Source organism: Nerophis ophidion, linkage group LG29 (genome assembly GCF_033978795.1).
Source record: "Nerophis ophidion isolate RoL-2023_Sa linkage group LG29, RoL_Noph_v1.0, whole genome shotgun sequence".
In the NCBI taxonomy this organism is placed as follows: domain Eukaryota; kingdom Metazoa; phylum Chordata; class Actinopteri; order Syngnathiformes; family Syngnathidae; genus Nerophis; species Nerophis ophidion.
Window position 1 is genome coordinate 9259623 of NC_084639.1, and position 23552 is coordinate 9283174.

Sequence of the window (23552 nt, forward strand, 5' to 3'; positions counted from 1 at the left end):
CAAAACGCAGGAGCCCAAGCCCGCCTACCGCACCAGCACGCTCTGCGCGCGGCAGTCCCAGCACCCGGTCTTCGACTTCGAGTCCATCCAGGACCGCGTGGACAAGCTGTACAACGAGTTCAGCCAGGTGGAGGTCGGCGACCGCTCCGGGAAAGTCAAGCGCTACATCGACGAGAAGATCGGCAGCTTCTCGGAGGGGCTGACGTCACAGCTGTACGATTACGTCATGTCGTGCCAGAGCGACGTCTACGAGAAGCCGTCCGGGCGCCCGCAGACGCCGCTGATGGACACGGTGCTGTGGGGCCGCCGCGGGAAGATCCAGTGGGACGGGCAGATCTTCTCCCCGGAGGTCCTGTACGCCATGACGGAGGACGCGGTCTGGCGCTTCCTGCAGCAGCTCTTCCTCTGGCTGGAGATGGAGCCCGCCAACGAGGAGACGTATGCGGACGAGGTGTCCGGCGCCCTCACGGACATCAACCAGCTGGTGGAGACCGCCATGAGCCCCGAGTCGGCCCGGGAGCAGCTGGTGCCCAAGCTGGACCTGCAGCGCTCCTCGGAGGCGTCCATGGTCACGGCCACGCCGGCCAGCCGCACCACCAGCCTGGAGGCCCGCAGCGCCACCCTGGAGGCCCACACCACCACGGACCGCATCACCTCCATCGAGGAGGTCTCGTCCGAGCTGGAGTCCGACAGCATCCCGGGCCTGCAGGAGAAGCTGAGCCGCCTGCTGGTCTACACGCTGGTCATGCAGCTGGACCAGAAGCTCAAGCGCAAGCGCAAGTCCTCGCTGCGCATCGACGCCCTGCTGCTGGCCATCGAGCGGCTCCTCTACCGCGCCCTGGAGGAGCTCAGCCCGCGGCACATAGCGGACGTCCGCACCGTGGCCAACATGGACCAGGTCACCAAGCCGGTGGTGAAGGACCTCATGGCGGAGTTCGGCTCCCCGCAGAAACTGGCGGAGGCCGTGACGGCGGAGGACCCGCAGTTCGACGACGCCGTCTTCACGCACCTCAAGGCCAGCCTGGGCGCCCTCAAGGACCCGCCGAAACGCGGGAACATATTCGTCATCGTCGGGGAGGCCTTGGGCATATTCCGCTTCATCGGAGGCTACAGATGACGCGCGGGTGACGTCACGCACAGGCCACAGCATTAGGTACACCTGTCTATCGAGTTGCTGTGTCGAACATCTGACATTCCCCGGCGTTTTACTTATTTATCATGATAAATCAAACTTTTTTTTTTTTTGCATTGTCAAGACATTACCGTTCATAGTATCTCCTGTAGATATATATATATTTATTACCAATAAAAGGACACATGCTGAGCGCTTTCATCTGAAAGTTAAAACGTATTTTTTTGTATTATTGTGTATTGGTCAATCAATCAATCAATCAATCAATCAATCAATCAGAGTTAATTTATATATCCCTAAATCACAAATGTCTCAAAGGGCTGCACAAGCCAGACAACCCACATCAGGGCAAGAAAAAACTCAAACCCAATGGGATGACAATGAGAAACCTTGGAGGGGACCCCCGCCCCTGGGCGACCGGCGCAATTTCATGGATTATATTATTATAATAGCTCGGTTGGTAGAGTGGCCGTGCCAGCAACTTGAGGGTTGCAGGTTCGATTCCCGCTTCCGCTATCCTAGTCACTGCCGTTGTGTCTTTGGGCAAGACACTTTACCCACCTGCTCCCAGTGCCACCCACACTGGTTTAAATGTAACTTAGATATTGGGTTTCACTATGTAAAAAGAGCTTTGAGATACTTGAGAAAAGCGCTATATAAATATACTTCACTTCACTTCACTTATTATTGTATTAGTGAAGTGAATCATATTTATAAAGCGCTTTTTCTCTAGTTGGTAGAGTGGCCATGCCAGGAACTTGAGGGTTGCAGGTTCGATCCCCGCTTCCGCCATCCTAGTCACTGCCGTTGTGTCCTTGGGCAAGACACTTTACCCACCTGCTCCCAGTGCCACCCACACTGGTTTAAATGTAACTTAGATATTGGGTTTCACTATGTAAAGCGCTTTGAGTCACTAGAGAAAAAGCGCTATATAAATATGAGTCACTTCACTTCACTAATACAATAATAAGTGAAGTATATTTATATAGCGCTTTTTCTCTAGTGACTCAAAGCGCTTTATGAGTCACTTCACTAATACAATAATAAGTGAAGTATATTTATATAGCGCTTTTTCTCTAGTGACTCAAAGCGCTTTATGAGTCACTTCACTTCACTAATACAATAATAAGTGAAGTGAAGTATATTTATATAGCGCTTTTTCTCTAGTGACTCAAAGCGCTTTACATAGTGAAACCCAATATCTAAGTTACATTTAAACCAGTGTGGGTGGCACTGGGAGCAGGTGGGTAAAGTGTCTTGCCCAAGGACACAACTATAATAATCCTCAATAATACTGCAAATAGTGTATTGGAAGTCCAAATCCAGCATTGATGCTGGAATATTGTCTCCCAAGAAGTGTCCAAAGTCTGGCCCGGGGGCCAATTGCAGCCCGTAGCTATCTTTTTTAATAGACCGCGGGAAAATACGTTCGTATTTTCCGGACCATAGTGCGCACCGGATTATAAGGCGCACTACCGATGAATGGTCTATTTCCGATCTTTTTTCATATATAAGGCGCACCGGATTATAAGGCGCATTAATTTAACCTCTTAAGGCCCAAGCTGTTTGTTTACATGCTTTTTTTTAAATTTATCTTTGCTATTTGGGCTTATCGGATACCAATTAGAATAAAAACTAAGAATCATCTTTTGATATGATGTACAGTCCATAAGTACACAAACGTGTACGTCATGTTCAGTGACATGCTAACACTATTACAAACTACATTGTATGTTATACTCTTCTGTCCACATCAGCGGCCATAAGACCAGTAGTGTACACAATTTTGGAAATAAGAGCTAAAAGGTGCTGTCCACACATGTGACCACAAAGCCTTTAAAGGAGTCATATTATTTGTATTTTTTTCTAAATATAAAAGACTTCCTTAATGGTGGTTCTTTGGTCAAAATGTTGCATGGATGATGTTTAACAGATCATCTTCAAGCCGTTTTCTGACAGTCGCTTCCAGATGTGGGCGGCTTTATTTACCTGGCTCACCTTCGGCAGCGTCTTCTCCCCGTCATCTTTGTTGTAGCGGTGTAGCGTGCAAGGACAAAAGTGGAAGAAGTGTCAAAAGACGGCGCTAACTGTTTTAATGACATTCAGACTTCAATCAATAACGGAGCAGCAGCATCTCATCCGGAACCAACACCAGAAATATGTCCCGTGAAAAAACATCCAACAGGAACTCTATTAACTAAAGTTACTTGGGTGAATAATGTAAACTCACTACACCGGTATGTTTTAGCGCTTTCATGGCGAGTTTACTGACTAATATAAGTAAGAACTTCACACTTCTTTATATTGAAAATGGCAACAGCGGAGGATGAATGTCCCATAACAAGAATATAGAGAAAAAGAAGCTTATCAACTACTCATTTGCTGGGTATTGTGGCCAAACAGCTCAATTTGTGTTTCTTCTGACCACATAACTTTCATCCAGAAGGTCTTATCTTTGTCCATGTGATGTCAGATGAAACAAAAATTGAACTGTTTGGCCACAATATGTTTGGAAAAGAAAAGGTGAGGGCTTAAATCCTCGGAACACAATGCCTACTGTCAAGCATGGTGGTGGTAGTATTATGCTCTGGGCCTGTTTTACTGCCAATGGAACTGGTGCTTTACTGATAGTAAATGGGACAATGAAAAAGGATGATTACCTCTAAATAATTCCGGACAACCTAAAATCAAGAGTCTGAATGTTGGGTCTTGGGTGCAGTTGGGTGTTCCAACAGGACAATGACCCCGAACACGTCTATTGATAGGCCTTAAGTTAATCAAGAGATTTAAGTGTTGACACTTTTTTAAATTAATGGGTTATTTCTAAAATGTTTACCCTTGGACCAAAGTTGCATGGACAAATATCGGGATGAAAAAAGGTTATATTATAAGTTGGTTTTGAAAATAAATTACACACATTGACTTTTCAGTAAGCGGCCCTCTGTGGACAAAGTTTAGCCACCCCTGCGCTGAATAAAAAGATCCAGTGTAATAAATGTCATAGTTGCCAACATTCGGAGTTTGCAATCCACCCAAGACACATTTTTGCAAGTGACTGGCCGCACTGTGTACGGTGTAGCTTTTTTAAGGACAGCGTTTAAAAGCTTTTATGTCGGCTGTAGACTAAAATGATTGCCACCTCGACTACTCATAACATTTTTAATATTATTGAATAATATGCACTTGTAATGCATATTCATTTTATATCCATCTGAATGTGCATGGATGGATGTTTTAGAACCTATTTTATTAATCTAATAAAATAAAAATAGAGCAACTCCAACCCAATCCCAGCTTTATATTACTAGAAATTTACAAAGCCACCTCGAAGATACAAATACAATACTTAGTACAGTAGGAAGAGGATTCATTTGGCCTTGTTTGTTGCGGTTTACCTGACACATGCAACGTGATAAATTGGAGGGGTTGCAGTATTCAATTTTGCCACCAGATGGCAGTTGAATGTTGAATATCTTAAAATGTGTTTTGTGGCAACTCCAACTTTGAACACATCGTCATTTTTCAGCAGACTACCTCCCATAGACTGCAATATAACGGCAGTCACAGACAAGAGATACGTGTAGATTGCAATATCACTCAAGTAAACAACACCAAAATTTAAATTGTTCCAATGATAACATAGCACATTACACACAGCGCTCAAAAATCAATCAAAATGGTTCAGTACGACTTTGGTAAGGTTTGAAGACGCACCGCTTGATGGATTGTACTGTGCTTCAACATACGAGTATTAATATGTTGTGTGTGTAAGGTAAAAAATTATCTGGCATTTTGTTTCGCAATATTATGCAAAACCAACATTTCTTACTTACTGGAACCTGTTAATCTGTATTTGGGATCTGCATAAGTCCTGAAAAATTGCGCGCCTCCACCTTTGTAGTCCGCCTTTGTAAACTCGCCATGAAAGCGCTAAAACACACCGGTGTAGTGAGTTAACATTATTCAATCAAGGAACTTTAGTTATTTCATTTCCGGTGTTGTTGTTTCCGGATGAGGAGATGCTGCCCTGGTATTGATTGAAGTAAAGTCTGAATGTAATGAAAACAGTTCGCTCCATCTTTTGACACTTCCTCCACTCCCGTCCTTGCACGCTACACCGCTACAACAAAGATGACGGGGAGAAGATGGTGCCGAAGGTGAGTCACGTAAATAAACCGCCCACAAAACGGCGCATCCGGAATCAAATGTCAGAAAGCAGCTTGAAGATGATCTGCAAAACATCATCTATGCAACATTTTGACCAAAGAACCACCTTTACATGTTATGTACACCACAAGGAAGTCTTTTACATTTAGAAAAAATAATAATATGACTCCTTTAATGCGCCCTATATCCCGGTGCGCCTTTTATATGAAAAAAAGATTTAAAAAAAATAAGAACATTCATTGGCAGTGTGCCCTATAATCTGGTGCGCCCTATGGTCCGGAAAATACGGTGTATATATATATATATATATATATATATACAAACCCCATTTCCATATGAGTTGGGGAATTGTGTTGGATGAAAATATAAACGGAATACAATGATTTGCAAATCATTTTCAACCCATATTCAGTTGAATATGCTACAAAGACAACATATTTGATGTTCAAACTGATAACCTTTTTTTTTTTTGATAATCATTAACTTTAGAATTTGATGCCAGCAACATGTGACCAAGAAGTTGGGAAAGGTGGCAATAAATACTGATAACGTTGAGGAATGCTCATCAAACACTTATTTGGAACATCCCACAGGTGTGCAGGATAATTGGGAACAGGTGGGTGCCATGATTGGGTAGAAAAACAGCTTCCCAAAAAATGCTCAGTCTTTCACAAGAAAGGATGGGGCGAGGTACACCCCTTTGTCCACAACTGCGTGAGCAAATAGTCAAAGCAGTTTAAGAACAACGTTTCTCAAAGTGCAATTGCAAGAAATCTTTGGGATTTCAACATCTACGGTCCATAATATCATCAAAAGGTTCAGAGAATCTGGAGAAATCACTCCAAGTAAGCGGCATGGCTGGAAACCAACATTGAATGACCGTGACCTTCGAACCCTCAGACGGCACTGTATCAAAAACCGACATCAATCTCTAAAGGATATCACCACATGGGATCAGGAACACTTGAAAAAATCACTGTCACTAAATACAGTTGGTCACTACATCTGTAAGTGCCAGTTAAAGCTCTACCATGCAAAGCGAAAGCCATTTATCAACAACAACAACGCCGCCGGCTTCTCTGGGCCCAAGATCATCTAAGATGGACTGATGCAAAGTGGAAAAGTGTTCTGTGGTCTGACGAGTCCACATTTCAAATTTTTGGGGGAAATATTCAACATTGTTTCATCCGGACCAAAGGGGAAGCGAACCATCCAGACTGTGATCGATGCAAAGTTCAAAAGCCAGCATCTGTGATGGTATGGGGGTGCATTAGTGCCCAAGCCATGGGTAACTTACACATCTGTGAAGGCACCATTAATGCTGAAAGGTACATACAGGTTTTGGAACAACATATGCTGCCACCTCTTTTTCATGGACGCCCCTGCTTATTTCATCAAGACAAAGCCAAGCCACATTCAGCAAGTGTTACAACAGCGTGGCTTCATAAAAAAAAGGTGCGGGTACTTTCATGGCCTGCCTGCAGTCCAGACCTGTCTCCCATGGAAAATGTGTGGCACATTATGAAGCGTAAAATACTACAGCGGAGACCCCGGACTGTTGAACGACTGAAGCTCTACATAAAACAAGAATGGGAAAGAATTCCACTTTCAAAGTTTCAACAATTACTTTTCTCAGTTCCCAAACGTTTATTGAGTGTTGTTAAAAGAAAAGGTGATGTAACACAGTGGTGAACATGCCCTTTCCCAACTACTTTGGCACGTGTTGCAGCCATGAAGTTCTAAGTTAATCAGTATTTGCCAAAAATGAATATAAATATCAATATCAAATATCTGGTCTTTGTAGTGCATTCAATTGAATATGGGTTGATAAGGATTTGCAAATCTTTGTATTCCGTTTATATTTACATCTAACAAAATTTCCCAACTCATATGGAAACGGGGTTTGTATATACATATACACATACATATATATACATTTATACACATATACACATTTACACACACACATACATCCATATATACACACATTTATATATAAATATATACACATATACACACATACATATATCCACATATACACACATATATATATACGTATATACACATTTATATATATGTATATATATATACACATATACACACACACACACATATATATATATATATATATATATATATATATATATATATATATATATATATATATATATATATGATAATATTAAAATTGTGTGCTATATTGATGTTACAATTGTCCAAGAACGCTGTGCCTGTTTCTAAACAGAAATGAAAGCAAGGCAGGTTCTGGTTCTCGGTTCTGGTTTATTTTTTTCAAATCTGTGGGTGGCGTACATCACATTGCACAATTGACATTGTGTCAAGGTGCGAGCGTGTGATAAAACACGCCGGAGATTAAGGTAATCACTGGCTTCTTATTGTCTCCACAGCGCTTTCATAACCACCGAGCTAAAAGCACATTTAATCATCTGTTTACCTAATCACACCTGCCCGATTCATGCTTTGCAGGTAATGTTCTTATCGAGTGCAAACACCTCCGCCGTGAATCTTGCCATTGGAGCGCCGACGCCATAAATAACACTTGTCACTTTTAAAAAGGTAAAATATAGCAGAAAACACGATTTGCACGAGATTGCATTTTTTGTCTTGATCGCCCCAGCATGTTCCGTTCAAAACGGGAGATGAGAAGCGCCGCCTGCAACAAAGTAAAAAAAAAACGCGGAATTATTCACTTTCATCAAACTTTGTCGGCGTGCTCGTATCTCATCCCGCATCAATCTTGCGGCCGTATTTACATACTTTTACATAATATGAACGTCTGCTTCCCCTGACTAATTTAGGGGAATCATTCCCTCTGCATAGCAATGAAAAGTGTTTATATGCACAGGGAACGTTTAATCAGATTCAATGCCACAAAGATAACCTTTGTGAAAATTAGAACATGGTAACGAGGGACGGGCTGGGACGAGATCTCGCCGGGTTAAAATAAGGCTGGGGTTTAAATTGAGGAAAAGGAAAAATCGAAAAGAAGCTTATATTTTGTTGTTTAGATTTATCGTTTAAAGCAGGGGTGACCAAGTAGCCCGCAAGGACCAGATGAGTAGTCTAAAAATAGCTCAAATAGCAGAACTTACCAGTGAGCTGCCTCAATTTTTTTAATTTTATTTATTTACTAGCAAGATGGTCTCGCTTTGCTTGAAATTTTCAATTCTAAGAGGGACAAAACTCAAATAGAATTTGAAAATCGAAGAGAATATTTTAAAGACTTGGTCTTCACTTGTTTAAATAAATTCAGTTATTTTTTTACTTCGCTTCTTATAAGTTTCAGAAAGACAGTTTTAGAGAAAAAATACAACCTTAAAAATAATTTTTTGGATTTTTAAACACATTTACCTTTTTACATTTTAAAATCCTTCCTCTTCTTTCCTTACAATTTAAATCAATGTTCAAGTAAATGTATTTTTTTATTGTAAAGAATAATAAATACATTTTAATTTAATTCTTCATTTTAGCTTCGGTTTTTTTCGTCCAAAAATATTTGTGAAATATTTCTTCAAACTTATTATGATTAAAATTCCCCCAAAAATATTCTGGCAAATCTAGAAAATCTGTGGAATCAAATTTAAATCTTATTTCAAAGTCTTTTGTATTTAGTTTAAAATTTTTATTCTGGAAAATCTAGAATAAATAATGATTTGTCTTTGTTAGAAATATAGCTTGGTCCAATTTGTTATATATTCTAACAAAGTGCAGATTGGATTTTAACCTATTTAAAACATGTCATTAAAATTCTAAAAAATACAAATGATGTTCCTTAAATTATTTTTTTAATTTTTTCAAAAAAATTCAATAAGCTAGTTTTATTAATAACAACATAGAGTTAAAGGTAAATTGAGCAAATTGGTTATTTTTGGCAATTTATTTAAGTGTGTATCAAACTGGTAGCCCTTCGCATTAATCAGTACCCAAGAAGTAGCCCTTGGTTTCAAAAAGGTTGGTGACCCCTGGTTTAAAGAGTATAACTAATATAAATGGATCAAATTTGGACCGCATGTAGTGCCCATAACCTTAATTAATTAACCTCTTAAGGCCCGAGCTGTTTGTTTACATGCTCTTTTTATTTCTCTTTGCTATTTGGACTTATTGGACCCTAATTAGAATAAAAAAAACTAAGAACAATCTTTTTATATGGTGTACTTAGTCCATAAGTACACAAACGTGTACGTCATGTTTAGGGACATGCTAATTCTTATTTTTACACTTTTTTTTTTCAAATTCCATTGTATGCTATACTCTTCTGACACCACCAGATGGCAGTATAAGTGTCCACATAAGTGGCCATAAGACCCTAATTCTGTAGTGTACACAATTTTGTAAATAAGAGCTAAAAGGTGCTGTCAACGTATGTGGCCAATAAGGCTTTTAGAGGTTTTTAAAGAACCAGGAGAGCGGAACAACAAGTTGACTATACACACTTAATTGTGTTTCATTGTATCCATTAAACCGTATCCAATTGTATTTCTACTCTGGAAAGTATGTGGAAATACCGTCTAAACATCACAAAAATCTATTTTGAATATTCCACTCTGAATACCTTTGGCAATTTCGGTAGATTCTACGTCACTGGAGTACCAATTCTGACCATATTATTAGATCAGTCATACTGGAAATTCCGGTTTGGTGGCTGCAGGATTAGGTCTCTGCTTTTTGCAGAGGATGTGGTCATGATGGCTTCAACTGGCCAGGATCTTCAGTTCTCACTGGATCGGTTCGCAGCCGAGTGTGAAGCGACCGGGATGAGAATCAGCACCTCCAAGTCCGAGTCCATGGTTCTCGCCCGGGAAAGGGTGGAGTGCCATCTCCGGGTTGGGGAGGAAATCTTTCCCCAAATGGAGGATTTCAAGTACCTTGGAGTCTTTTTCACAAGTGAGGGAAGAGTGGATCGTGAGATCGCTGCGGCGTCTTCAGTAATGCGGACGCTGTATCCATCCGTTGTGGTGAAGAGGGAGCTGAGCCGGAAGGCAAAGTTCTCAATTTACCGGTCGATCTACAGTCCCATCCTCACCTATAGTCTTAAGCTTTGGGTTATGACCGAAAGTACAAGATCACTTTTCAATTTATATTCAATTGAATAGGCTGCAAAGATACCTAACGTTCGAACTGAGAAACACATTTTGTTTTTGAAAATAATCATTAACTTTGAATTTAATGGCAGCAATACATTGCAAAAAAGTTGGCAAAGGGGCATTTTTACCACTGTGTTACATGGCCTTTTCTTTTAATAACACTCAGTAAACATTTGGGAACTGAGGAGACCAATTTTTGAAGCTTTTCAGGTGGAATTCTTTCCCATTCTTGCTTGATGTACAACTTAAGTTGTTCAACAGTCCGGGGTCTCCTTTGTGGCATTTTAGGCTTCATAATGCGCCACACATTTTTAATGAGGGACAGTTCTGGACTCCAGGCAGGCCAGTCTAGTACCTGCACTCTTTTACTATGACACTACGGTGTTGTAACACGTGGTTTGGCATTGTCTTGCTAAAATAAGCAGGGGCGTCCATGTTAACATTGCTTGTATTGCAACATATGTTGCTCCAAAACCTGTATGTACCTTTCAGCATTAATGGTACCTTCACAGATGTGTAAGTTCCCCATGCCTTGGGTACTAATACAACCCCATACCATCACAGATGCTGGCTTTTGAAATTTGCGCCTGGAAAAATCCGGCTGGTTCTTTTCCTCTTTGTTCCGGAGGACACAACGTGCACAGTTTCCAAAAACAATTGGAGATGTGGACTTGTCAGACCACAGAACACTTTTCTTTGCATCAGTCCATTTAAATGAGCTCGCACCCAGTGAAGCTGGCGAGGTTTCTGGGTGTTGTTGATAAATGGCTTTTGCTTTACATAGTAGAGTTTTAACTTGCACTTTCAGATCTCACGACCAACTTTAGTTACTGACAGTGGTTTCATGAAGTGTTCCTGAGCCCATGTGGGGATATCGTTTACACACTGATGTCGCTTTTTGATACAGTACCGCCTGAGGGATCGAACATCTGTAATATCATCGCTTACATGCAGTGATTTCTGCAGATACTCTGAACCTTTTGATGATATTATGCACTGTAGATGGTGAAATCCCTAAATTTCTTACAAAAGCTTGTTGAGAATTGTTCTTAAACTGTTCGACAATTAGTTCACCTATTCGTTTAACAAAGTGGTGACCCCCGCTCCATCCTTGTTTGTGAATGACTGAGCATTTCATGGAAGCTGCTTTTATACCCAATCATGGCACCCACCTGTTCCCAATTAGCCTGTTCACCCGTGGGATCTTCCAGAATAAGTGTTTGATGAGCATCCCTTCAACTTTCTCAGTCTTTTTTGCCACTTGTGCCAGCTTTTTTGAAAAATGTTGCAGACATCAAATCCCAAATGAGGTAATATTTACAAAAAATAACAAAGTTTTCCAGTTTGAACGTTAAATATCTTGTCTTCGCAGTCGATTCAATTGAATATAAGTTGAAAAGGATTTGCAAATCATTGTATTCAGTTTTTATTTACCATTTACACAACTTGCCAACTTCACTGGCTTTGCTTTTTTTTAAGTGTCCAGGTTCCTGTGCAGTATTAAAGATGATGTCATTTTATGTGGAAACAACATACGTTGTGACGCCGACCTGTTTTCTCCCAGGGAAGACAACGAGTGCTAACTCTCAGTTCCTAATCAAAACAGCCACACCTACTGAATCCCAGTTTCTCAGACGTATTAAATATATTATTATTGTATTAAAGATCCCAGTGCAGTCTCTGTGATGCACTAACATGACATGGAAACTGCGTTTTATTGGACGATTTGGATTTCACCCGCTTCACTGTGCACTCTTTTAAAGGGGAACTGCACTTATTTGTTCACACTCATTTTTTGGGACAAGAGCACGTCTTTTTATTTTTTAGGATTTTAAAGATGATCAACAACGCTTTCAAGATGCAGCAGATGTGACCCTCTATCAGCGTTTTATATACACGCTGAAAGTATATACTGTATATAATGTAGTAACAGACACCTTCATAACAATATGTAATATGTACAACATACACTCTGCAAGTATATATATAATGTAGTAACAGACACCTTCATAACAATATGTAATATGTACAACATACACTCTGCAAGTATATATATAATGTAGTAACAGACACCTTCAAAACAACATGTAGTATGTACAATATACACACTGCAAGTATATATATAATGTAGTAACAGACACCTTCAAAACAACATGTAGTATGTACAATATACACACTGCAAGTATATATATAATGTAGTAACAGACACCTTCAAAACAACATGTAGTACGTACAATATACAAACTGAAATATATATAATGTAGTAACAGACACTTTCAAAACAATATGTATCTGTACAATATACACACTGCAAGTATATATATAATGTAGTAACAGACACCTTCAAAACAACATGTAGTATGTACAATATACAAACTGAAATATATATAATGTAGTAACAGACACTTTCAAAACAATATGTAATCTGTACAATATACACACTGCAAGTATATATATAATGTAGTAACAGACACCTTCAAAACAACATGTAGTATGTACAATATACAAACTGAAATATATATAATGTAGTAACAGACACTTTCAAAACAATATGTAATCTGTACAATATACACACTGCAAGTATATATATAATGTAGTAACAGACACCTTCAAAACAACATGTAGTATGTACAATATACACACTGCAAGTATATATATAATGTAGTAACAGACACCTTCAAAACAACATGTAGTATGTACAATATACAAACTGAAATATATATAATGTAGTAACAGACACTTTCAAAACAATATGTAATCTGTACAATATACACACTGCAAGGACATATATAATGTAGTAACAGACACCTTCATAACACTATGTAATATGCTTTGTATACATACTGCAAGTATGATTATAAAGTAGTAAGACACACCTTCATAACAATATGCAATATGTACGATATACACACTGCAAGTATATATATAAAGTACTAACAGACACCTTCATAACAATATTTAATATGTACAATATTTACCCTATTTTGGTCATTTGAATCATTGACTTCCATAGCAGCGCACCTGTAACTGCAACAAATGCGTGTCCTTCTTCCGGACAAAAAGGCAAGTGTATTTTTTTGTCACTGCAGAATCGATGACAGACAACTAAGACAACTATTTTTGGACAATTGAGGATTCACAACCGTATCTTTTTGAAGCTGAATATACGGCAGATGAGCTAAGCGAACAGGAAGGGAAGGGTGAGACGTTGGAGCAGGCGGAAGCCGAGAGAGTGAGGCGAAAGTGACTTTGGCGCTGTAAATGTGGGATTTGGAGCCAAGCTATTTTGACATAAATGGAGTGCTTAGCCAAATAAACCAGGAAAAACGTCCCCGGCCAGCTGGAGAAAACAGACAACTGTCCATCGAGTAAGTCACACTTTAATATTGATCATGTTACACGCAGCACGTCATGTGTGTTATTACAACTACAGTACATACACTGTCTGGCTAGGTGTTTAAACAAAACATGAAATAATACTTTACTGTAATATGATCATGTTTTTCAGTCATTATAGATTGGTGTTTTGTCGCATTGTGTTGTGCATTATAAACTATCTTATCTCTTTCAGTAGTTAGCTTTTACGGCTAATATCGAAGCATGCCGATGTCTTACCACGCCAGAAGTGTTTTCTCTTACAATAACAATTTTGCGACAGCTTGGTTATTATACAGGTTAGGGAACGTAAATTGAGTATTGTTGACGGTTTTTGAATGCATTTTTAAAGTGATTTAGAGTTTGAATTGATTGTTCCTACCAGCTGCATTGCTAGCCATCAAGAACGAGCCGATTTTTACATGTTGGAATTAAAAAACAAAAACTTTTAACTTTGTGTCACTCATAATGATTGTGAACGATAGGCAAAATATCCCCAAAAAATGAAGTTCCCCTAAATTTTGTAGCTGGCTAGTATAGCAGGCTTGTTCCATCCATCCATCCATTTTCTACCGCTTATTCCCTTTCGGGGTCACGGGGAGCGCTGGCGCCTAGCAGGCTTGTTGCTAGGCAGAAGTGACAAGACTATTCTTTTAATGCATGTTCACCGATATTTTACCCCAGCCCCATCTACAGGGTATGAATGAGTACTGCACTTAAAGGCCTACTGAAATGAGATTTTCTTATTTAAACGGGGACAGCCGGTCCATTTTCTGTGTCATACTTGATAATTTCGCGATATTGCCATATTTCTGCTGAAAGGATTTAGTAGAAAACATGGACGATAAAGTTTGCAACTTTTGGTGCTGATAAAAAAGCCTTGCCTGGACTGGAAATAGCAGACGATATGCGCGTGATGTCACGGGTTGTGGAGCTCCTCACATCCGAACATTGTTTACAATCATGGCCACCAGCAGCGAGAGCGATTCGGACCGAGAAAGCGACAATTTCCCCATTAATTTGAGCGAGGATGAAAGATTCGTGGATGAGGATAGTGAGAGTGAAGGACTAGAAAAAAAAAGAAAAGGCGAGGGCAGTGTGACCGATTCAGATGTTATTAGACAAATTTACTAAGATAATTCTGGAAAATCCCTCATCTGCTTATTCTGTTACTAGTGTTTTAGTGAGATTATATGGTACCTGAAAGTCGCCAGTGTCTCCGGAGGGAGGAGGGTAGAGAGTCCGCAGGTGCAGGAGGACGCAAGCTCCGCTCATGTCTACGGTAAGGGCCGACTTACTACCACAATTTTCTCACCGAAACCTGCCGGTTGACATGTGGTCAGGAACCATGTTCGCTTGACCGCTCTGTTCCATAGTAAAGCTTCACCTTCGGGAATGTAAACAAGGAAACACCGGCTGTGTTTGTGTGACTAAACGCAGCTGCAATACACTGCTTATCATCTACATCTTTCTTCTTTGACGTCTCCATTATTAATTGAACAAATTGCAAAAGATTCAGCAACACAGATGTCCAGAATACTGTGGAATTATGCGAATAAAGCAGATTTAGTAGAGGATTTAGTAGAGAACATCGACGATAAAGTTTGCAACTTTTGGTGCTGATAAAAAAGCCTTGCCTGTACTGGATGTAGCAGACGATGTGCGCGTGACGTCACGGGTTGTGGAGCTCCTCACATCTGAACATTGTTTACAATCATGGCCACCAGCAGCAAGAGCGATTCGGACTGAGAAGGCAACGATCTACTCATTGATTGGAGCGAGGATGAAAGATTTGTGGGTGATGAAAGTGAGAGTGAAGGACTAGAAAAAGAAAAAAAAGACTATACAGTGGGAGCGATTCAGAAGGTATTAGACAAATTTACTAGGATAATTCTGGAATATCCAGTATCTGCTTATTGTGTTACTAGTGTTTTAGTTAGATTATATGTTCGGCCCTGTACAACCTGAATGTCGGCCCCGCACCTTTCTTCAGCACCAGTCGACGGGCGGTGGCGATGCCCATCTCTGCCCTTCGCAAGGGACCCTCTTCGAAACACCATCTTTCGAAATGATCGCTGCATAATACACTGTACTTTGTGTGTGTGGTCCAATCCAACCGTGTTCGCTTGACATCTCTCTTCCATTGTAAAGCTTGACTGTCATCTTTCGGGAATGTAAACAATGAAACACCGGCTGTGTTTGCGTTGCTAAAGGCAGCCGCAATACACCGCTTCCCACCTACAGCTTTCTTCTTTGACGTCTCCATTATTCATGAAACAAAATACAAAAGATTCAGCAACACAGATGTCCATAATACTGTGGAATTATGCGATGAAAACAGACCACTTATAGCTGTGATAGGTGATGGAACGAAATGTCCTCTACAATCCGTCATCATACCGACGTTTTCAACAGGATACTTTGCGCGAAATTTAAAATTGCAATTTAGTAAACTAAAGCGGCCGTATTGGCATGTGTTGCAATGTTAATATTTCATCATTGATATATGAACTATCAGACTGCATGGTCGGTAGTAGTGGGTTTCAGTAGGCCTTTAAAGCTGCATAACAGTGGAAACTTTATCCACTTGTGTTTTTATGGGCTAAAACTGCTGTTTTTTTTCTATTTTTTATTTACTCCTTTCAACCATATTGAGTCATCCTGAGGAAAAAAAAAAGCATTTGCAGCAAAGTGCAAAAACCCATTACATGTTGGCCAGTATTTGTTGGCGCAACAAAAGGATAACTGGCGTTATTCTTACCCGTTGTCCCGTGGCAAACAAAAAGGCAGGCCACAAATGATAGCATCGACGCGTCCCTACGTGCGGCCGAGAACAAAGAAGAAAGAAACAACAACACCTTGCATTTCTGAGACGCAGACAAAGCAGAGGTTGTTCTAATCTCCGACCTCCTGGGGGCGCCGCGCTGAGAAGCAGTTTCAAACGAGGCGGGATATCTCCGGGCTATCCGGCTCGACGTTACCGAGCAGCTGCAATCGCGGATAAGCAGAACGGCACAAAAAAAGGGGCTTATCGACTCATTAAGTCAAACCGGGTACGACTCATGTAATTCTCAAGAACAAGCTTCTGGGAGCATGAAGGCCGCCAAACAAGCCCCGCAGACAGAATCCAGTATACTTCTAGTTTATTCTTTAGGTCAGAGGTCTTAAATGCAGAGGCATTTATTTATGTCAGGCCTGGGCAATTATTTTGCCTCGGCGGGGGCCAAATTTTGAGAAAAAATATATATCTGGGGGCCGGTATATCTATTTTTAGGAACACTAATACAAAACCCATGTACTGCTCGCCTTTGTATCGGCTGGGGACATCTCTGCGCTGCTGATCAGCCTCCGCTTGGGATGGTTTCCTACTGGCTCCGCTGTGAACGGGTCTCTCGCTGCTGTGTTGGATCCATTATGGACTGGACTCTCGCGACTGTGTTGGATCCATTATGGATTGATCTTTCACAGTATCATGTTCTCATATGTTCTCATAGTCATCAGTATCATCAGTATCACAGTATCATGTTCTCATAGTCATCATTGTCACCGACGTCCCACTGGGTCATTATTGTCACCGATGTCCCACTGGGTGTGAGTTTTCCTTGCCCTTATGTGGGCCTACCGAGAATGTCGTGGTGGTTTGTGCAGCCCTTTGAGACACTAGTGATTTAGGGCTATATAAGTAAACATTGATTGATTGATTGATTGATAATAATTTCTGATTGAATGCTAAAAACGTTACGACAGACCGCCTTAAACGCAATGGAATTTTAAATTTTTTTACTCAAAGAGACTCAGAATGTACATGAAAATAAAGAATATGGGATTTACAATATTAACTATGAACAATAAAACACTGAATATTTACAACATATGAATGTCACACCGCCTCTCCATCCACATTATTTACAATCCAGGGAAACACAAAAAAATATGCAACCAACACAGCAAAACATAATATCAACTATGTAGGATAAAATAACGAATATTGACAACATACAAACATGATGTCACGCCTGTAAATCAGTTTTATGTTTGATCATGTTTATGTTTTGTTTTTGGACTCTTGTTTCCCGTTTTGCACTTCCCTGGTTTTGTTTGTTTCCATAGTTACGCATTAGCTTCCACCTGGTCTCCAAGTCAGGCCCCTGCCCTCAGCCCCACACCAGATTCTCATTATCATAGTCACTATTTAAGTCATTTGTTTTCTGTTCCTCGGCCTGGGAACTTTGTGCTTACTGCTTGCTGCTTGCTTATGCATACTTGCTTGTCCTTCATGCCATGCTATTCGGTTTTATCCAAGCCAAGTAAGTTTTTGTTTGTATTTATGCCTCTGTGCAACTTTTTGGGTTGTTGTGTATCATTGATAGTATCTTTTATATGTAGATAGTCATGCCAATGTGCTGTTTTGTTTGAAGTTTAGTATAGATTATTATCCGCCACCGAGCGCACCCTTTGATTTGCCTTTTTGTATCATAGTGTATAAATAAATTTAATCACGCCTGGCTCGTTCCAAATTCCCTCTGCATCGAAGAAGCAAAACAAATCTAGGTCAAAGTCCTGACACATGACATTTTTTACAATCAAGGGAAACGCAAAAAATATGCAACAAACACAGCGAAGTATAATATTAACTAAAACTCTCTCATCAACTTTTAATCAGAAGGGTTCAATCTCTCTCCTGTGCTCATTTGAAGCCGACACGACAAAAGCGCTCAGAGGAGATAATGTTTGAAAAAAGGTGACTGTTTTTACACAAATTTAATTTTGAAGAGGGAATTGCAAACTTTCTGTTGATTTCTGCTGGCTGTTGTCAGTGTTTGAAATATAGGTCTAAGTGAGACCTATATAGAGGTTTTTGTTTCATGTGTCTACGACATTCCTACTGGGAGTTAGAGGCAGTTTTGTCTTACTAGGGGGAGCTAGAGCGTAATTTTGAGTTTTGGGGTTTGTTTTTTTGATTAGATCGCAATTTTTCGCCAGTCCTGATGTGTGTGTCCAAGTTGATGAGTTTTGAAGCATGTTAAGGGGGTCAAATTACAACTCAAAAAGGCGGCAGTATGATAAATAAGAATAAAGAATAATAATAATAATAAAACACTAGAAATTCAATAGCGTCCTCTGTCCCTTAGGGACAGAGAACACTATTGAGGACACACCCTCTCTCAATCGACATTTTTCATAATGAAGCGAAACGCAAAAAAAAATGCAACAAACACAGCGAAGTATAATATCAACTATGTAGGACAAAAGACTGAATATTGACAACATATGAAGAACACACCCCTCTCCATCGACATATTTTACAATCAGGCGAAACGCAAAAAAAAAATGCAACAAACACTGTGAAATATAACATTAACTCTGAGGGATAAAAAACTGAATATTGACAACATATGAACATAACACCCCCTCTCGATCGACTTTTCTTACAATCAAGCGAATCGCAAAAAAAAATGCAACAAACACAGCCAGATATAACATTAACTATGAAGGATAAAACCCTGAATATTGACAACATATGAACGTCACACCCCCTCTCCATCCACGTTTCACATTTAAATTTGAAAAATCCCTCCTTTTTGGGACCACCCTAATTTTGATAGATTTCCCCACCAGGGGTGCGAATGAGACATTCTCTATTAGATGCGATGGTTGTCCGTTTTGGGACCATGATTCATGTCTTAACTTGTTCACACCTCCTCATATGGACAGTATGTTTCTTTGTTGATGTCTCAAAAAGGGTAAAAATAAAATAAAAAACACACACACACACACACACACACACACACACATACACACACACACACACACACACACACACGCGCGCGCGCGTATATACGCTATATTGCCAAAAGTATTTGGCCACCTGCCTTGACTCACATATGAACTTGAAGTGCCATCCCATTCCTAACCCATAGGGTTCTATATGATCTGGGTCCAACTTTTGCAGCTATTACAGCTTCAACTCTTCTGGGAAGGCTGTCCACAAGGTTGCAGAGTATGTTTATAGGAATTTTCCACCATTCTTCCAAAAGGTGGTGAGGTCACACACTAATGATGGTGGAGAAGGCCCCCGTTCTAATTCATCCCAAAGGTGTTCTATCGGGTTCAGGTCAGGACTCTGTGCAGGCCAGTCAAGTTCATCCACCCCAGACTCTGTCATCCATGTCTTTATGGACCTTGCTTTGTGCACTGGTGCACAGTCATATGGGAAGAGGAAGGGGCCCGCTCCAAACTGTTCCCACAAGGTTGGGAGCATGGAATTGTCCAAAATGTTTTGGTATCCTGGAGCATTCAAAGTTTCTTTCACTGGAACTAAGGGACCAAGCCCAACAACATAATTCTACCTCCACCAAATTTCACACTCGGCACAATGCAGTCCGGAAGGTACCGTTCTCCTGGCAACATCCAAACCCATCCACCAAAGAACACCTCTCCACTGCTCTAGAGTCCAGTGGTGATGTGCTTCACACCATTGCATCCCGCGCTTTGCATTGGACTTGGTGATTTATGGCTTAGATACAGCTGATCGGCCATGAAACCCATTCCATGAAGTTCTCTGCGTACTGTACGTGGGCTAATTGGAAGGTCACACAAAGTTTGGAGCTCTGTAACAACTGACTCAGCATCCACTGACCCCTCTCTGTCAGTTTACATGGCCTACCACTTGGTGGCTGAGTTGCTGTTGTTCCCAAAATCTTCACTTTTCTTTAAATAAAGTTGACTTTGGAATATTTAGGAGCAAGGGAATTTCACGACTGGATTTGTAGCACAGGTGGCATCCTATGACAGTTCCACGCTGGAAATCACTGAGAGCGGCCCATTCTTTCACAAATGTTTGTAGAAACAGTTTCCATGCCTAAGTGCTTGATTTTATACACCTGTGGCCGGGCCAAGTGATAAGGACACCTGATTCTGATCATTTGGATGGGTGGCCAAATACTTTTGGCAATATAATGTATATATACCGTATTTCCTTGAATTGCTGCCAGGTATGTAGTATGCGCCTGACTAGAATAACTGCCGGGTCAAACTCGTTTCGCAAAACAATTAGCGCATGCTTAGCATTACCGCCGGCTCAGGATTAACGCCGGGTCAAACTCGTTTGGCAAAATATTATTTTTATTAGCGCATGTCTACAATTTCCGCCGTGTCAAACTCCATCCATCCCATCCATTTTCTACCGTTTATTTCCTTTGGGGTTGCGGAGGGCGCTGGTGACTATCTCAGCTACAATCGGGTCGAACTCGTTTCGCCAAATAATTAGCATATGCCTAGAATTTCCGCCAGGTCAAACTCGTCACGTCACGAGTGACACTTCACCTGTCATCATTTTCAAAATGGGGGAGGCTGATTTCAATAATTTGAAATCGCATAAAGGGAAGAAGATTAAGAGCTATTCAGTAGGATTTAAGGTCCAAGCTATTGAATATGCTAAAAAGAACAGTAAGCAGTTATGTTTTATTAATATACCGTAGCTGCGTGTGTCAAATATGAGTCATTAAATGACTCCCGCCTCCTGGTGGTAGAGGGCGCTAGTGATCCTTCTTGCGACTACTCGGCTGCAGTAGAAGTGACAACAAGCAGCAAGAGTGAAGTGAAGTGAATTATATTTATATAGCGCTTTTCTCTAGTGACTCAAAGCGCTTTACATAGTGAAACCCAATATCTAAGTTACATTTAAACCAGTGTGGGTGGCACTGGGAGCAGGTGGGTAAAGTGTCTTGCCCAAGGACACAACGGCAGTGACTAGGATGGCGGAAGCGGGAATCGAACCTGCAACCCTCAAGTTGCAGGTTTGATCGTGAGCAGCGATCGTGAGCAGCGATCGTTTATTTTTTTTCTCTCGCTTGCACATTTAACATGGAGGATTACATATATAAAATAAAACAGTTTTCTAAACTGGACTTTCAATCGAAGCAGGAGGTAATAAAGGAAGATCTCCATCGAGACAGAGAGACTTTTAAAACTGAAGAAAGATAAGGAAGACTTCTATAAACAAGTTATTGATGCTTTTGATCAGAAGGAGCTGCGCATGGACTTCATTTATAAGTAAAGGTAAGACCATAGTAACGTTTTATTTTATTAAATGTGTTTTTCATGATGGTATCCTTACATCACACTCAAATTTATAAGCACAGGCCTAAATTTACCGCTTGCCTTTGGTATGCACCGGAGTGGGAAGAGGTTTTAAATTAATTGTTTTAGCCCAAAGCGGCCCCCAAGTCAAAAGGTTTGGACACCCCTGCACTAACATTTCCTCCTCAAGGCTTGAGTTTGAGTACACTCAGAGAAGTCCACTCGGGTTGGAAAGAAATCCATTTTTTCCACGAGTCGGCGCCTTTAAACGCCGAGCTCGCCCGTGCGGATTGGAGCTCACACTTTCATCGTTAGTAACTTTAAGTCAGCGAACGCTCACCCTGACCCCGGCACCCGCCGTCCCCGCTCCCACCAAGGCGCTCTCTCACAGGGACAGCTGGCCAACGTCGGCGCTGATTGTATTTCTCCTGGTGGTGAAGTACGATCTCTTTGATATAAACTAGAGACAGCGACACGCTCGATAATTGCGGATCCTTACCTTGCTCGAGCTTCGCGCTCGTAAATAACCTGAAGGGCGTCCTTTCCGGATCAGTCGGCCGAGTAGGTGCAAGCTTTTGGCCAATTCTTCACCAAAAGTGCTCCTTTAGCACTGGGGTAATAAAGGCAGCCGTGCGGAGGACGCCTGCAACCAGACAGCAGAAGTTGAAAACGTCGGACGGCGACGTCCCGTTCATTAAAATGCATCTCGTCGGTCCATGGCTAAACGGGAAATAACCACCAATTAAAAATTACAGACTTGCTTTCGCCGGCGCTGTCGTTTATTCCGGCTAATTAGACGGCTAATCGGGTTGAAGACGGGCAGGGTTGAGGTGGCAGGAAAGTGCGGCCGATAAAGTGGAAGACTAACTCTGGCGACATCGAAAAGGAGCGAGTGGAGTATGTGTTAGCTGCAGGGTGGAATGGCAGCGTGGCCTTAGGAGAGGGTCGTGACGCAGTCGGGGGAGGGGAGCAGACGACATGAACGCCGTTAAAAAAAAAAAACACTGCAAGGTGTACCAGGGGTTAGTGCATGTGCCTCACAATAAAAAGGTCCTGGGTTCCATCCCTGGGCTCAGGTCTTTTTGTCTGGAGTTTACATGTTCTCCCCGTGACGGCTTGGGTTCCCTCAGGCTTCCCCCCACCTACAAAGATATGCATCTGGGGATAGGCCCCTCCCACCTCCAACATGCATCTGAGGATGGGCCCCTCCCACCTCCAACATGCACCTGGAAATAGGCCACTCCCCTCTTCAACATGCAACAGGGGATAGGCCACTCCACCCTCCAACATGCACCTGGGGATAGGCCCCTCTTACCTCCAACATGCACCTGGTGATAGGCCCCTCTTACCTCCAACATGCACCTGGGGATAGGCCCCTCTTACCTCCAACATGCACCTGGGGATAGGCCCCGTCCACCTCCAACATGCACCTGGGGATAGGCCACTCCCCCCTCCATCATGCACTTGGAGATAGGCCCCTCCCACCTCCAACATCCACCTGGAAATAGGCCACTCCCCTCTTCAACATGCAACAGGGGATAGGCCACTCCACCCTCCAACATGCACCTGGGGATAGGCCCCTCTTACCTCCAACATGCACCTGGGGATAGGCCACTCCCCCCTCCATCATGCACTTGGAGATAGGCCACTCCCACCTCCAACATGCACCTGGAAATAGGCCACTCCCCTCT

The 23552-nt window shown here is 41.5% G+C and overlaps 1 long non-coding RNA gene across 1 annotated transcript in view; it reads right to left on the reverse strand.

The window, feature by feature from the left end:
* The window catches only part of LOC133545940 (uncharacterized), a 29230-nt gene extending 6729 nt beyond the window's left edge, over positions 1-22501 (reverse strand). Inside the window, exons 1-2 of the long non-coding RNA XR_009804942.1 lie at positions 22361-22501; positions 22202-22289 (exon numbers count right to left, since the gene is read on the reverse strand). This is a non-coding gene — a long non-coding RNA (uncharacterized LOC133545940). The remainder of the gene's footprint in view (positions 1-22201; positions 22290-22360) is intronic.
* Between the last annotated feature and the right edge of the window lie 1051 nt (positions 22502-23552).